Source organism: Sceloporus undulatus, chromosome 7 (assembly GCF_019175285.1).
Source record: "Sceloporus undulatus isolate JIND9_A2432 ecotype Alabama chromosome 7, SceUnd_v1.1, whole genome shotgun sequence".
Classification (NCBI taxonomy): domain Eukaryota; kingdom Metazoa; phylum Chordata; class Lepidosauria; order Squamata; family Phrynosomatidae; genus Sceloporus; species Sceloporus undulatus.
In genome coordinates this window covers 30,199,406-30,214,186 of record NC_056528.1, presented here as the reverse complement: position 1 = coordinate 30,214,186, position 14,781 = coordinate 30,199,406, and the positions used below count along the sequence as shown (strand labels likewise).

At 55.6% G+C, this 14,781-nt stretch overlaps 1 protein-coding gene across 3 annotated transcripts in view; it reads right to left on the bottom strand.

The window, feature by feature from the left end:
* Window positions 1-7,827, bottom strand: part of FRMPD3 (FERM and PDZ domain containing 3) — a 43,445-nt gene extending 35,618 nt beyond the window's left edge. Inside the window, exon 1 of one of the 3 annotated variants that reach the window (XM_042478137.1) lies at window positions 7,382-7,827. The gene's annotated coding sequence lies outside the window, so the exon portion shown is untranslated. The remainder of the gene's footprint in view (window positions 1-7,381) is intronic. The other 2 variants (XM_042478135.1, XM_042478136.1) reach the window with 2 other exon arrangements.
* Window positions 7,828-14,781: the final 6,954 nt, after the last annotated feature.

Sequence of the window (14,781 nt, the reverse complement as noted above, 5' to 3'; positions counted from 1 at the left end):
AGGAAGGAAGGAAGGAAGGAAGGAAGGAAGGAAGGAAGGAAGGAAGGAAGGAAGGAAGGTTGGTTGGTATCCCCCCAGAACTGCCAGTTCTTGATGGCTGGTGTGCCTTGCAAGGGCTGTGGGGCTTGAGGAACGAGTGCCATCTGGGGCGGGGGGCATCCAAGTGAGGCCACAAGCAGAGCCTGTCGGAGGGCAGCTCTCCAGGGCTCAGAGTCCCCTGAGGAGCAGGAGGACACAACAGCCCCTGGCCTAGCAGATGGGAAGCCCTCAATAAGCCAACGGAGCCTTTTATTAATGCGGAGGCGGTGAGAGGCACCCGCTGCCAAACACTTGCTTGATGGCTGGCTGGCTGGCTGGCTGGCTGGCTCAGACAAATGGGACTCGGGTGCCTTTGATCAGCCTGGCATGTGGGCCCAGCACAGCCTGTCCTGGTGGGCCTGTTTCCTGTCTGTTTTGTCAGAGGCAGCATGGGTCCCTGCAGGAACTCTCTCAGCGAGGGAAAGATGGCGGCTGCAGTGGGGTTTTGCAAGGTGTATGCCAGAAGCCTGACCCTCTGCAGAAACCAACATGCTCCAAAAGGATGGCATTCTCTCCCCCGGCCCCAAAGACTTTGCTCAGGAGGTGACAGAAGGTGCTGAGAGGAGGCCTTCTCCTCTGGGGCACCAGCAATGGGCCAGGAAGATGGGTCGAGAGCAGGGGGAAAGAAGAGCAAAGGGCCGGTGGCATCTCCAGCTGCACCCGCCTGCTCACAGACCCCTGTGACAGGGAAGGTGAGGCTGGTTCCAGGCACTTGACATGCCTCTGTTCAGAAAGCCATGCGCTTGCGACACGACCGCCACCCCACTCCCAGGCCCTTTCAGGGAAGCCCAGACCCCTCCCGTTCCAAGGAGCCTTATCTGGACCCAGCCGGCAGCCCCCCCCCCCCTTGCCTTCTCCTCCAGCTCTGCCCTCTGCCTTTCCTTCCATTAATTCACTTTATTTCACCTGCACTTAATAGACCATTGTCTTAGATGGCCAGCCAACAGGGTTGCCTGGAAACTAACTATTCACTGTGACAAATTCTTGAACTGTTATACTGCTAGCAGCATGCAGTTGCTTGAAAGTCGCCTCCTTATCAATCCAAGGAAATTGCACAATGCTGGCAAAATATTTATGTTGCCATTCCAGACATTTTCATTGGGGTTTGGGTTTGTGGTGAGGAACTCCTCACATCCTACACCTTCTGTTCCTCTTTCCACCACTCTTGTTGTTGTTGCTGTGTGCCTTCAAGTCACACAAGTCTGACTTATGGCAACGCTAAGGCTGAGGCTTCCTGGCAGAATTTGTTCAGAGGGAATTTGTCACTACTGCTTTCCTCTGAGACTGAGAGAGTGTAACTTGCCCTAGGTCACCCAATAGGTTTCCATGGCTGGGCTGAGCAGGAATTCGAACCCTAGTCTCCCAGTGTTCATAGGCCAACACTCAAACCATCACACCATGCTGGCTGCCGTGCTGATCCCTAAATGCCCCATTTCTACCTGAACACCACCACCCAGCCCTTGCCCTGTTTTCTTCCCTTTCTGCCCACTTTTATTTGTTGCCCAAAGGGTTCTCCCCTCGCTTCAGTTTTGCCTTATTGCAGGGATCCTTCTCTGCCATTGGCTTTGGGGAAAATGCAGCCATGCGCCAAAGGGGCAGAGCAGGTTCGAGGCCATGGGTCCCCCGCGGGCCTCAGCCCTGCCACTTCTTGCCCACCTAGAGGCTGCCCGGTCCCAGCGAAGGGGCTCTCCTGCCTCCGCGATGGCAAGGCGGGTGGCACCAGCTGCAGAGGGACCAGGGAGCCTTGTGGGTCTTTGAGGCCTTCGCGGCAAAGGCTCCCCTGACCAGCAGATGCAAGAAATCTGCCTGATCCCAGAAGAGCTGCTGAGCCAATTTTGGGTGTTTAATTCAGTCATTAAAGTATAAAACAGAGGGGGGGTTAGACCTGCTTTGCACACAAATCTCAGAGAAGCCTCAGGCATGAAGTGGCTTAGAATCGCCAACGCAACACTTTATGAATAATAAGGTATTTCTTTCAATTTATGGCTTGTCATAAAATATTTCTGCAATTTAGGAGACTTGGAGGGAGGGTTTTTTTCCTGCTGTAGCAATGACAATAAACTAGCTGAGACGGTGTGAAGAGCCTCCGAGTCGAGTCCTCCCTATGCTGCGTTCCGTTCTTCCATTTCATTTGCTTCTGCTGTGTTCTTCAGGCAGACTTTTTAGCATGCATTTTTTCAGCCTTACTGGAGATCCACTAGAGAGCCCTTCGTACCATCACCACTCTTGGCAAATTCCCTGTTTTTTACCACGAAGCCTCTCTAAACGCCATCAGAATGCCCCACCTAAACCCCACACTTCACAGCAGTATCAATTTCCTGGACAAGTAAGAGGAAGAAAGCAATCAAAGCCATTCCTGGAGCTTATCACTCTCCATTTCCATGCATGCAAGCCGCTCTGTGTGATTCCAGATATGCTAAACAACTTCGGAGAGAGAAAAAAGAAAAAGACATTGCATAGAAGCACTTTGCAGAAGAGGGTAACACCAAGGTAAAACAGAAACCTCCACCAGCACTCTGGACATATTGTGAGAGGAAGAAAGAACAGCCATTCCCCCGGAAACTCAAGAACAGTCGGTACCCTCCTCCAAAACCCAAATGTAGAGCTGGCACAACAACTGAAGGCAGGAAGGGAAAAATTGCCACCAAGTACAACCAAGAATACCACCACCACCACCACCCCACATGCGCACACAGGACCATTGACTGGCAGGAAAAGTCAGGAGCCATTGCCCCAGTGCCACAAATCCAGCAACTCTGGTGGCATTTCCCCGAGGGAGGAAACCCTCACTGACCCACCCACCCCACGGGTAAAGATTCGGAGCCATAGTCCTATGATGAAACCAATGCACCATGCTAGGGACTATCCTTCACCCCCCACCCCCAAAATAGAGATCTGATTTGCTCCATTGACCAGAAGCCCTGCAAGGCCAGACCATTGGGCACAAGCTCTGCAAAGGGCTGTCTGCCTGTCTGTGCCAATGGGCCTAGGCTGCACCAAAAGGCTCTTCACCAAAGATCACCAGGACATCCTTTGCACAAATGGATTTTTCACAAATAAGTTTCAAAAAGCATTCTTCTAGTCTTGCACAACAAGTCTCATCAGAGGAAGAGGAATAGGAGGCAAACTGGGCACTGGGCTGGCTTTTTGGCTCTGGAGCCAGTTAGCTACATACAGAAGGGGGGTGTTCCCTGCTCCCACCAAATGAAAAGGATGGAGCCGGTGGCCCAGTTGGCAAGTGAGCAGCACCAAGCAGCCCCTACCTGGGCAGTGCCAAGGGACACCCAAAGCCACACGAGGAGGAGGAGGAAAAGGAGCCACAGGAGCCACAGAGGAATCATTAGTGTCCACCCACAACTACGCCAGGTGAGTCTGCACTGGCCCTCACCTGGAAAAGTGTCCCAAGACCAACACTGGCACTCTTTCTCCCAAAGGTCTCTGTGACCCCCCCCCCCCCCACACACACACATATATCACTTCTGCCACTTTTGAGGCATCTCTCCCTGTGTAGCCTATGGAGAAATTAGGAAAACTAAGCAGCGCCAACTGGCAGTTTCCTGGCCCATGTTAGGCCAAGAAGATGGTGTGGCAGGCCTAGCTTTCTTTTGTTACAGATATCCAGATAATATCGATATTGATATTGAACCTGAAGTGATAAATTCAGGTGGGAAGGGAACCCTTCAGATTCAAGACCCTCTATCGTCTTTTAGGACACAACACACGTATTGGGCCCTTGGAGGTTTTACTAACAGGACGTGATCTCTTCCCCCCAAAATGCCCAAGGGAGCCCCTCATGTCTTTGAAGTGCAAATGAGATTGGCTTTCCTTCCCTCCCTTCCTCCTCTTTCCAACCTGACCTTGCAGATCTGCTCCTCCTGTGCCTTTGGGTGTGTTTGGGGGGCCTGCCTAACAAATGTGGGGTGTGTGGAGAGGAGGAGGAGGGGGGGTTCCAAAGAAGGTCTTTCTGGAGCCCCCTCCCCAGGCCCCTTGCCTTCCCAGGACCAGGCCAGCATGGTGCGTGTGATTGTGGATAGAGCAACTGGATCTCTAAACAACGAGAAGACAGATTTAGTGCTTCAGAGGCACTGCAGATGGTCTGACTGGATTCCAAGAGAGGAGTCAGGCTGCAAAATGTTTTTAGGAAGGCCCTCTGCCTGCAGTCTTCACCAAGCCCTAAAACTGCCCCTCCTTCCAAAGGCAGAAGTGTTGGGGAGCCCTTCTCCATTCTCTCTCTCCCTTTTGGGGGCTGGCCCCAAGCGCATGCCCTCTGCTAGAGATGGTAATTCTTCACTAAGTTACTTCTCAGAGGAAACAATGAGTAATTTTAGCAATTTTCTTCCTGCTTCGAGAAGGTACTCTGCAGGAAATACTACTTCTGTGTAGAAATATTATATTCCGTGCAGAAAATGCTGTTTTCGGTGCAAAACAACCACATGCGAATTTTGCACAGAATAAGTCCTGAACTGCAAAGATCCCCATTAGCCCAGGATGCTTCCCTCCAGGGTTTCTCAACACTAGAAAACATGCTTTTAAACTACTATCCTTTGAAAAAAAACATTTCCAAATATTCTTTCTTTCCTACTCTCTGCCTCTTCTGACTGTCTCCTCTTCCTTGCCATCTCTATGTAGGCATCTCCTCTTACCTCAAGGGAAGGGAAAGAGCTGGTGAAGACTCTCTGCCCATCACTCTCCCTGTGGGCAAGATGCTATTGCGGGGGAGAGAACTGGGGCAACCTGGCCTTGAGACTGGCAGGCAAACTGTTCCTTGGGTCTGCCCCCTGCCCCTGCCCAGTTTCTTGCTAGGGATGGGGCTCTGGGAGCTGCCTGCCATTTTAATGGCTCTCCAGGAGGTTTAGCTGCAAACAGGTTGTGCTGAGAGGCTGGGCTCCCTTTGCTTGCATGGCACTACACTGCAACGGCCCTGCGGTGTGAGAGTTGGGCCTCACAAGGCCTTTGGTGCTGAAGGTCTCTTGTGGAAATGTTCACGGGTGAGGTCCAGGGGGGCTTCTTTTGTGTGGCAAGACAGGAAAAGCCTCCCTCCCCCAAACCCTCTGCCTCTGCTCCTTTCCTGGCCTGTCTTGATGCTGCAGCCTGGCTCACAAAGGATGGAGCGGCTGGCTTTTGAGCAGGATCCAGAGGCTCAAGGGCGGATGTGGCTGAGCAGCTCCACAAGGCCCTCTGGGCCCCAGCGCTCCTTTGACCCACTGCAGAAAGTTCTCTCTCTTTCCAGAAGAGAGTCGCCCTCTCTCACATGCAGACAGACAGACGGACAGATGGATACACACCTCTCCCCTGGTATGAGGGGACCACCAGGAGGGTCCAGACCCCAAAGCCAGGAACCCCACTTGCAACGTCCTCCTCCCATCACCCCAAAACACACAAAGTGAAGAGCCAAGAGTGGGCTGAGAACAAGCCAAAGGTAACACAGAGAACGCTTGTGGAAAGGAAGCGGAGATGGAAGAGGAGGAGATGAGCAAGACCATAAGCAGCAGGAGGAGCAGCAGCAGTGCCTGGGCCAAGCCAGGACCAGGGTTAGCTGCTGGGGGCCGGAAAAGGACGCCCATCATGCCCCTGCCATTCAGTCCAGGGGCACTTGCCCCCCTCCAGGGCAGTTTTCTCTTTCAACTCACCCAGGAAGGGTCTGTGCCTGGAAGATCAGGGGCCAGGCAGCCATTTGAGTAGGTGGAGTGGAGCAGCACCAGAGCAGCAGTTATCTCCTCCTTGCCAGCCTCAAGAGAACCAGAATGGTAACCTCCTTCTGGATGCTCTGGATGCTCAGGGAAGAAGCCCCTTCCCCTCATTCACACTCACACAAAACAGCCACGGTTCCCAGGGTCATTTGCTCCTCAAGGAACATTCAGCCATTTTTGGCACCTTTGGGCTGGAGAAGGCAGACTGCCCTTCTGTGCTCCAGAGGAAGAGAGGGATGGAGGGAGGGTCAGGATGTGTCCCAGCAGAGAGTTTGCCAGCTGCTCACACAGCTGAGTTCTTATGATGCTCTTATTCTGCTAGAGCTAGGAATGGGAGAGGACACTCCATACAATATCCTCCTGGGCAAAGAGGGAATGGCAAGGATGCACCATCGCCAAAGGCCCACCGCCACACAAGGGTCCTGGGCAAGGAGGGCCTCCTCCTCCTCCTCACAGCCAGCTTCGGGTGGGGGGTCCCCTCAGCACTTGGGGCTGGGCAGAGGTGCCTCCCTGTCCCCAATGGCTGGTCTCCTTGCCTTCTGGGACCAGCATCCCTCCTGCCTCTGGAACACCTGGCGCCTGGAGGAAACACTGGGCCAAACCCTGTCTCCCACAAACAAGCACCGCTATGCAGCCCAGGCCTTTGCAATACTGTTGTTGTTGTTGTTGTTGTTGTTGTGAAGGCCACTGCTCCCAGTTAACTGACTTACCAAGGCCTTTGAGGAAGGGAGTGTCGGATCCAAGGTCCGCCCTGCCTCCTCTTCCTCTGCTCTGAGCAATGGCCCTTTCCTCTCCGGCCAAGAGTCTTCCTTCCTTTCCTCTGCAGGGCTCTTCGCAAGGAAAACATGGAGCCCCAGGAGGAGGAAGAAGAAGCTACTGCCTGAGATCTTCCAGGGGGAAGGGCCCAAGAGCAGGGGGTTTATGGGGGGCTGGGATGGCCCCTTTCCCTGCCCCCCATCTTCTGGCCTTTGGCTCTCCTGCCCTCCCCCCCCCGCGTTTATGGGGCTCACCTGGGGCGACCTTACAAGGGGACTGACAGCGAGTGGGCTTTATTGGCACAAGGCCCTCCGCCTGCCCTCTGACCTCGTGCCAAATGCACGCCTGTCACCTGGAGGGCAGAAGAAGGGAGGGAGGGAGGGAGGGAGGAAGGAAGGAAGGAAAGAAGGAAGGAAGGAAGGAAGGAAGGAAGGAAGGAAGGAAGGAGTGCTCTGGGGGGACGGGGCTTTTCTGGGGAGATACCCTTTCCCCTTGCCGGTGGGGGGCGCCTGCGTGAGAGTCCCTGCTATCCCCCTTCATCTCCTTATGGACCCCCTCCTCCTCCTCCTCCGGGACTTTTAGCCCCAATTGGGGGGGGTCTTCTCCTCGCCTGGTCCTCTCGGCTTGACGGGGGGGCAGACATCCTGAGGGCCTCTCCCTTTCCTCCTCCTGTCAGCTGGAGGGGCTCTTCGGGCAACGGGCCCCTCTTGGGCATCTCCCAGCCCAGCCCCGGACGGAGGGCGGCTGGGCAGGCGGAGGCAGGGGGGCACGAGGAGCTGGGACCCCCAGCCTGGCCTCTTGGACCCCTTGGTCCCCCGCCCGGATTGGGAGCGATTCTCTCTGCCCGCGGAGCTTACCGGGGCTCCTCCGGCGGCGCTTCCTCTTCCTCGGCCGAGTCTTCCTCCTTCCACTTCCTCCTCCTCTTCCTCGGGCTTCTAGGAAGCGGGGGCGGGGGCGGCGGCAGGCGTCCTTTCCTGGCGGGGCTCCGGGGGCTCCATGTCGGTCGGGGCCCCTCCTGGACCCACGGAGGCACCCACTGACCGGCAGACAGGCGGAGGGACGGCGCCGCAGAGACCAGGCTTTGCGGGCGGCTCCTTCCTCCTCTTCCTTTTCTTCTGCTGCTGCTGCCTCCTCCGTTGGGAAGAGGGGCCTCGATCCGGCAAGGATCGGGGGGGGGGGGGCTCGGGGTCTGTGGGGAGAGAGCCCTCCTCCTCCTCTCTGCCCCCAATAGCCCAGGCCCCGAGGAAGGAGCTCTTTTGCAAATGGCCTCCGAGCCTCTCTTTTCCTCCCCTCCCGGAGGCGTTTATTCAGCCTTCCCTAAAGGCTGGGGGGGGGGGGCGCAGAGGTCTCTTGAGCACGTGCAGAGCGCCTTCCCTTGGCTTCCAGGCAGCCCTGGCGTCCTCCGCCGCAGAGACAGGGGCCCTCCGAGGGATGCTTTGGGGGGGGGGAGCTCTGAGAGAGTGTGGATCCATACCCGCCCAGAGGCCCCTCCGTTGCGCTGCTCCTTCGGTTGGAAGGCAGAGTCGGGGGGGAGGGCCCTCCGGGGCCAGGCTCTTCATGGGGCGGAGGAGCCCTCCCCCACTTCTGCTTCCCAAAAGGGGGACTGAGTCATGCCCCTCCCTCCCTCCTTGGCCTGGGGGAGCCATCTTTCTCCCCCCCCCCCGCCTAGAAGAGGGTCTTGGATAGGGCTGAGGGGACCCTCTGGGCCGGGGAACTGCACTGGCCCCCTTAAATGCCCGCCCCCTCTGTCCCTACCCCTTTTGCCCCTCGGGCCCTGGATCGGGCTCATCGCAGCCGATGGGGGTCCTGGGATGGGCTTTGGGGGGGGTCTCCGCACTGATTCTGTGGTCCTCCCGCCCCGCCCTCCTTTCCCTCTGGGGGGGGTCCATTGTTCGGATCCTGTGGGGCCACCAAAGAGAGTGCAGCTTGCATTAAAACTGCTTTCCGCCTCCTGTAAAAATAGCACCAAAGACACCCCCAAATCCAATAAAGCAATTCTTAGCCCAGAAAAAAGGCGGCAAAGCAGAAGGCAAGGAAAACATATCAGAGCCAGCCTTGAAATTCTTTGACTGATGAAAAGGCCCCCAAGGAGGATCCTCTTCAAGGAGGAGAAGAGAAGGGAAGCTGCAAGAAGAGTCCAGGGGGGACCCCCAAAGCTCCTCCCCCAGACCCTGGCCATCCCTCCGATGGGGAAGCTAAGGAAGGTGGGGCCGATCCATCAGGGACAGGAGGCTTGGCTGGCAGGTCTTCTATGGAGGCCCCCTGAATGGGAGGCCTCCAGGTGCCCTGGTCAGCCCTGGCAATGGGGCTCTGTCTTGCAGAGTCAGGGCAGCCGCCCGGGGCTTCCTTCCAGGGACTCTATCCACCTGGAGAGCAGTCTTCATCTTTTCCTGCCGCCTTCTACCTTGCCAAGCATTATTGCCTTTTACAGTGATCCACATTGTCTCATGATGTGCCCAAAGTAGGACAGCCTCAGTTTAGCCATCTTGGCTCCTAGGGAGGATTTAGGCTTGGTTTGGTCTGGGGCCCATTTCATGTGTATTTTTGGCAGTCAGGGCATCCTCGAACTCTTCCCCAGCGCCATTTCTCAGGTGAGCAGCTGCCATTTGTGAGAGTGTCCACCTGGGAGGCTTTGGGAGGGAGGGGCAGTGGCACATGTTCAGCCTGTGAGGGAGATGTCCTTGGGGACAATCCCAGATCCAGGCCTGTTCCAAAGGGGGAAGGATGCCTTCCTCAGCTGTGGTGACCCTCTTTCCCCCGGCCCCTCTCCCCTTGGCACAAGGTGGGCCTTGGGCGCTGTTTGCCCACAAAGGCCCAGCAGTGCCAGTGCCAGCGTCCTCCTCCTCTGCAGCCTCTCTCAGCATTCCCTGGCCTTTAGGCTGCAGGGGGATGGCATTCATCTTCCTGCCTGGAAGGGCAGAAGGGCCACACGCTGCTCCTGATCCATTTTGGAGGCCCAGATCGCTTAATTGACGTCCCAGGGGTGAAGGAGACTCACCTGGCAGCTAAGGCACTCCCAGCGCCAAGGAGCTGTCCAGCCTTTTCCAGAGAGTTCTTGGAAGCAAATTGGCCAGATCCCTCCCTTGGGATCTCAGAGGCCTTATGGCCCTCTGTCATGAGAGCCACTTCTGTCGCTGCATTCTGGTGGCAAAGACTGAAGTGGAAGGGCAGCCTCTCCATAAATGGGAGACTACCTGAGCACCTGAACTGAATCCTTGGTTGAGGCTTGGGGAGGGAGGGGGGCAAGAAATGGGCTCCAGTAGGACTCAGAGGAGTAGATTTACTGGTGGCTTTGAACTGGCTGGTTGTGTTTTGGCTGGAGGGGTCAAGGACACAAAGAACAAATGTCAGCATTGTTAAAATGGAAACTCAAAGGTCTGACCATGGATGAGCAGCTTCACAGTGATCAGCCCCCAAGGCTTCTGAGTGGCAGGGAGCCATTGCTACCAGTAGACACCAGTGAGCTTTGGGATCCTGCCCAGCACCCTTTCAGGCCCTGCCAAGGGGTGCCAGGGCCTCTGTCTGAAGTTCAGCTGCCCTCCCCAGCTGGACCTTTCCCTCCCTCCCTCTCATCTGCTCCTGCGTATTTGTGGCCCAAACCCCTTCCCATGAAGCCCAGAGGGCAACACTGCCTCCAGCCCTTCTCCCTCCCCAGGAGTGTGTGCAAACAGTGTGTTGGTGACAACAAGAGGGTCTCTCTCAGCAAGGGGTGTTCCTGGCAGAACCACAGACGGTCAGGGGCTGCTCCCAGCCAGGGCTGCTTCCTCTCTCTGCCTGTCCAAGGGCGACAGGCTGCAAGCAGCAGAGGGAGCCAGGTGTTGCTGGCCCCAAGGCCCTTCTGAGTGGCCCAGGGTGCTGGGGAGCCAATGGCCATCTTGGCTGGCGGCTGGCTGAAGCCCATCTGCCTAGGCAGGCTTCCTTTCTGCCGCAGAGCGATAGACAGAAGCAGCAGAGGGCTGGAAGGTGAGAGGCTGGAGGAAGAGAGAGCCAGAGCCTCCTCTTCCTCTGCTGTTAGGGCCAGAGTGCGAGAGGCAGCCGTGTGTGTGTGTGTGTGTGTGTGTGTGTGTGTGTGTACACAAACACACACACAGAGATGCACACAGAGAAGCTGTGACAGGCTGGAGAAGGACTGATGGTGCTGCTATGGCAACCCAGAGAGTTGCATTGCATTGTTTGGGATCCTGAACTTAACAAAGGTTATTCTTCTCAGCAAATAACCCCATTTACTAGTTCCAATGTACTGCTGCTCCCAAGGCCCCTGCTTGGCTTTCTGGCTGCCCTCCCCCAGGAAAGGAAGGGAAGGGGTGGGTGGCCATGGGGAGCATCCCTTTTGCCTTCCCTTCACAGCCACAGTCCTGCCAGCCTCTGGTGCCAGCTGGGGATGTTTCAGGGTCTCCCTGGCTGCTGCTGGTGGGGGTGGGGTTGGTAGAAAGTGCCAGAACTGGGGGACAGGGTGCCTTGGTGGCCCTGGAGCCTCCCCAAAGGATGCTTTCCCCTTTCCCCATCCCCTGAATTTCAGCCAGAGACCAAGAGAGAAGAGGAAAAGCCCACTCGGAAATTTCCATTGAGAGTAGCTAATGACAGAGAGGAGCAGAAATGCCACTTCCCAGTGTCATCTCTTGGCTGCTTCCCCAGTAAAAGTTTGGCAATTCTCCCGTGGAAGGGTATGGCGGGGGGGGGGGGCTGGCTCCCACAAAGTGAGAATGCTCATAACACCCCCACTCCATTTGGACCAAGGCTTTGGGGCCCATGGGCCACCCCAGCTCCCTGTCGCAAGTTCAGTGGGGTAAATGGAAGGAGCAGCTACATGAAAGAGGAGCTTTTGGAAGAAACGTGGGGAGACAATTCAGGGGAGCTGCAGTGAACTTTGGGGAGCAAAGCAGGATGGTAGGTGAGTGCCCCTCATTCCCCCCTGAATGAGAAGCCAGTGGTGCTTCCGGTGCAGGCGACCCCCCCCAGGAGAGCGGGAATGGGGCCCTTCCTCATCTTTGGCTGCTTCCTGAGGGGCTCCTCCACTCAGCAATTTGAAAAGAGGGCTTTCACAATGTGGGGGGCAACTGGGGCCTGGACCCTCTTGTGTAGCTGTGCGCGAAAAGGGCATCCACCATTCAACACACACACACACACACACACGCACGCACGCACGCACGCACGCACACACACACACACACACACACACACACACTATTGGGAAGGGGTTCAAGCTCCAGTCACTTCCTGGGGGGAAACCAGCCATCCTCTCTGGCCCCTTCACTGCTGTTAGAGCACCTGGAGGGGGGGGATAGCTAGCAAAGGGCTTTCCCTGCATGTCCAAAGGCATCCTTTAGCTCTGGGCTCCCCATTTGCCCATCTATGCATGGCCATAAATGCTTTCTGTATCTAAGCAACCTCTCCACACGACCTGAGAAACGTCTAGGGTCAGTGCTCACACACACACAACCCCCTCCTCTCTCAGCCTTTTCTTCTTTTGTCTCTTTTCTTTCTTCTCAGCTTAAGGATTTTGAGATAAAGTTTTAAGCTCACTGCATTTCTTCCTTTTAAAGAAACCCAACCTCTTCTTTGCTTATGATGCAGGTACTCCAAGGGTATGTGCCTTCTAAACGCAATTAGTAAAGTTCTTGAGTTTGTAACTTGAGGCTGCCTTCTTGTCTTTGCTGAAGTCCATCTCAGCCAGAGGCCCCTAATCTGTCATCTCTTGGGGATGCTTTGAGAGTTCCCACATGGCCGAAGGGCGTTGGGCTGGATGCCCCTGGGGTCTCTTCCAACTTTATGAGTCTATGATTCTGTGCCAGGCCTCGTAGGAGGCAGTGCATGCACGTGTGTGTGTGTGTGTGTGTGTGTGTGTGTGTGTGTGTGTTTGTGTGTGTGATGGCCTCGTGGCTGGCTGGCTGAAGAGCCCCCAAGGCCCACCGGCAGTTGTCCAGTGAGAGGCCTGGCCTTTGACGGCTGGCCTGGCTGCAACCTTGGCTTTGAACAGCGCAGGGGAAGCGGCTTCTCCAGCTGCTGCTCATTTTGTTCTTTGCAGCAATGAATTAAACATATTTTAATATCAAAAAATGAAAGATCAAGGGGGAAGCAGCAGCAGCAATAAATCCCTTCATCTCATTTTCCATATTAGGCTGGTACAAACCCAGGGCAAAAGCAATCATCGAAGCCGCCTGGGTGAGGAAGGGAGACTACCCTCCCTCCTTCCCTCCCTCCCTCCCAGCTGTGCCAGCCAAGAGGGCCTCCAATGTCCATGGCAGTGCCGTCCCCTCCAATAGGTTAGTCTGAGGCAGATGTGGACAGGTAGAGCAGAGTTGGCAAATGGGGATGATGGGCATAACCAAAGCAGCCGTGCTGAAAGGGGATTTTGGACACTGTAGTTCAAAGATGCTCTGGGCACAATGAGCGCATCCTGAGTCTGTGCCAGGACAGGGGAGCAGCTGCTGGCCAGACACCCTCCATTCTCAATGGGGCAAAGATGACAAATTCTCTGTTTCCTTGGCACAGCATGCCCATGAATAGGGGTCTTCCCCCTCTCCTGGGACCCCCTGAGTGCCAATGGTGCTGGACACTCAGCCATGGGGTGGGAGACCAGCTTCCAGGACGGAGGCCCTGCTTGCTCAGCCTCCAGGACCATGGGAAGGGGCACCCTCTCACCCGCTCTCCTGGCTGGCCTCCAGCTCCATTAATTGCCTTATGCCCACCTGAATGAACCGGTGGCAGCTGTGCGCCCTGAGAGCCACAGAGGGAGGGCACTCTGGGAAAACAGTTTGGCTTTTTAATTAATGTTATCAATTCCCCTCCAGTAGCAATTGGCAAGAGCATCCTTCTTCCTCTTATGGGTTCCTCTGGGTGGCTTCGTCAGCTGCTCAACTTTCAGTGGAGGCTGTTTGTGTGCTTGTGCACATGTGCGCCAACAGCAGGTGAGCTGCACATCCCCTCCTTTCCCCCTTGTACCCCCTCAAAAAAAACCTGTAGGTTGGACCAGGACCAGCTCCAGATGCTGCAAGGAGGATCTTTGGCTGGATGAAGAACCAAGAAGCTCCCAGCTCACCCCAACCCACCCTGGCAGGAAACAGCAATGGCTGGGCAGGTAATTCTGCCAGTATGGAATAGTGGTTTGAGCACTGGACTTCCACCCTGGAGAACACGGTTCGAATCCCTGCTCAGCCATGGAAATCCCCTGGGTGGCCTTTTGTGAGGCAAATGCTCTCAGCTCCAGAAATCCCCATGGTAGGTTCACATCAGAGTCATCATAATTTGGAAACAACTTGAAGGCTCACAGCAACAATTCTGCCGGTCCCAAAGCAGAACTGGTTGCCATGACTTCCTCATGGAAGAAATCCCACCATTCCACTTGATGCAAACATGGCCTGAGGGCAGGCTCAGCGGTCACCATGCCTATGTGCTGTGGCCAGGACTTGCCCAAGAGCCGCAGAGGGGTTAGGCGAGTGGTAGGATGTTCTCCCAGTGGTCCAGTGTGGCAGAAGGAGGTGGTCATCTTGCCTTGCACTGGGCCTTGAGGTCAGCCCAGAAGTCTTTCCTAACAGCGTTACCTCCGAGGCAAAGGGGATGTTTTCCACGGGGACCCAGGAGGAACCCTATTTGGTGGGGGATACAACAGAACCCCCCCCCTCATGTAACAGAGGATTCCCCTCCCGAGAGAAAGTGGGGGGACTGCTTCCTCAGCTGAGCCTCCTTCCAATTCAAGGGTGCTTCTCCCAGGGACTGACCTGCTTCTAATTAGAATTAACAATCTCCTTCAGCTTTGTTAAGCGCTTATTGTTTTTTTGCTGCCTTCCTTTTTATATTAATCTTTGTCTTTAATTTGTCTGTCTGCGCTTGTCCCCCTGGGCAGCTCTAATTAAACAAAACATTTCTTTCTTTAAAACAGAAGCAACAGGGGAGAGGAGTTTATTGGTTTCTCCTGCCAAGAGGCAGCAGAAATGGACCTCCTTCTTGGCTTGGCAAAGATCCTCCTCTGAAACGGAGACCCAAAGAGGCCCAACAATGACCCCACGGGGGAGAACACCCACAGGATGTCCTTGGCACAGAGGGCCACCAGCCCTGCCAGGCAGTCCATGATAGCCTCCACTCCTGGGAAGTGGTCTCTAGACGTGGAGCTTGGCAAACCCAGCTCTCTGCCAAGTAAGCATTCACATACCTGGCTCTGGTGAAGTCATGCTGCTGTGGCAACTCCAGCTCTACTGTGGCTGTCTTTCTGATATGGCCCAAAGTATCCCCTGCTTGAACAAAGGAATGCTCAGCCTCA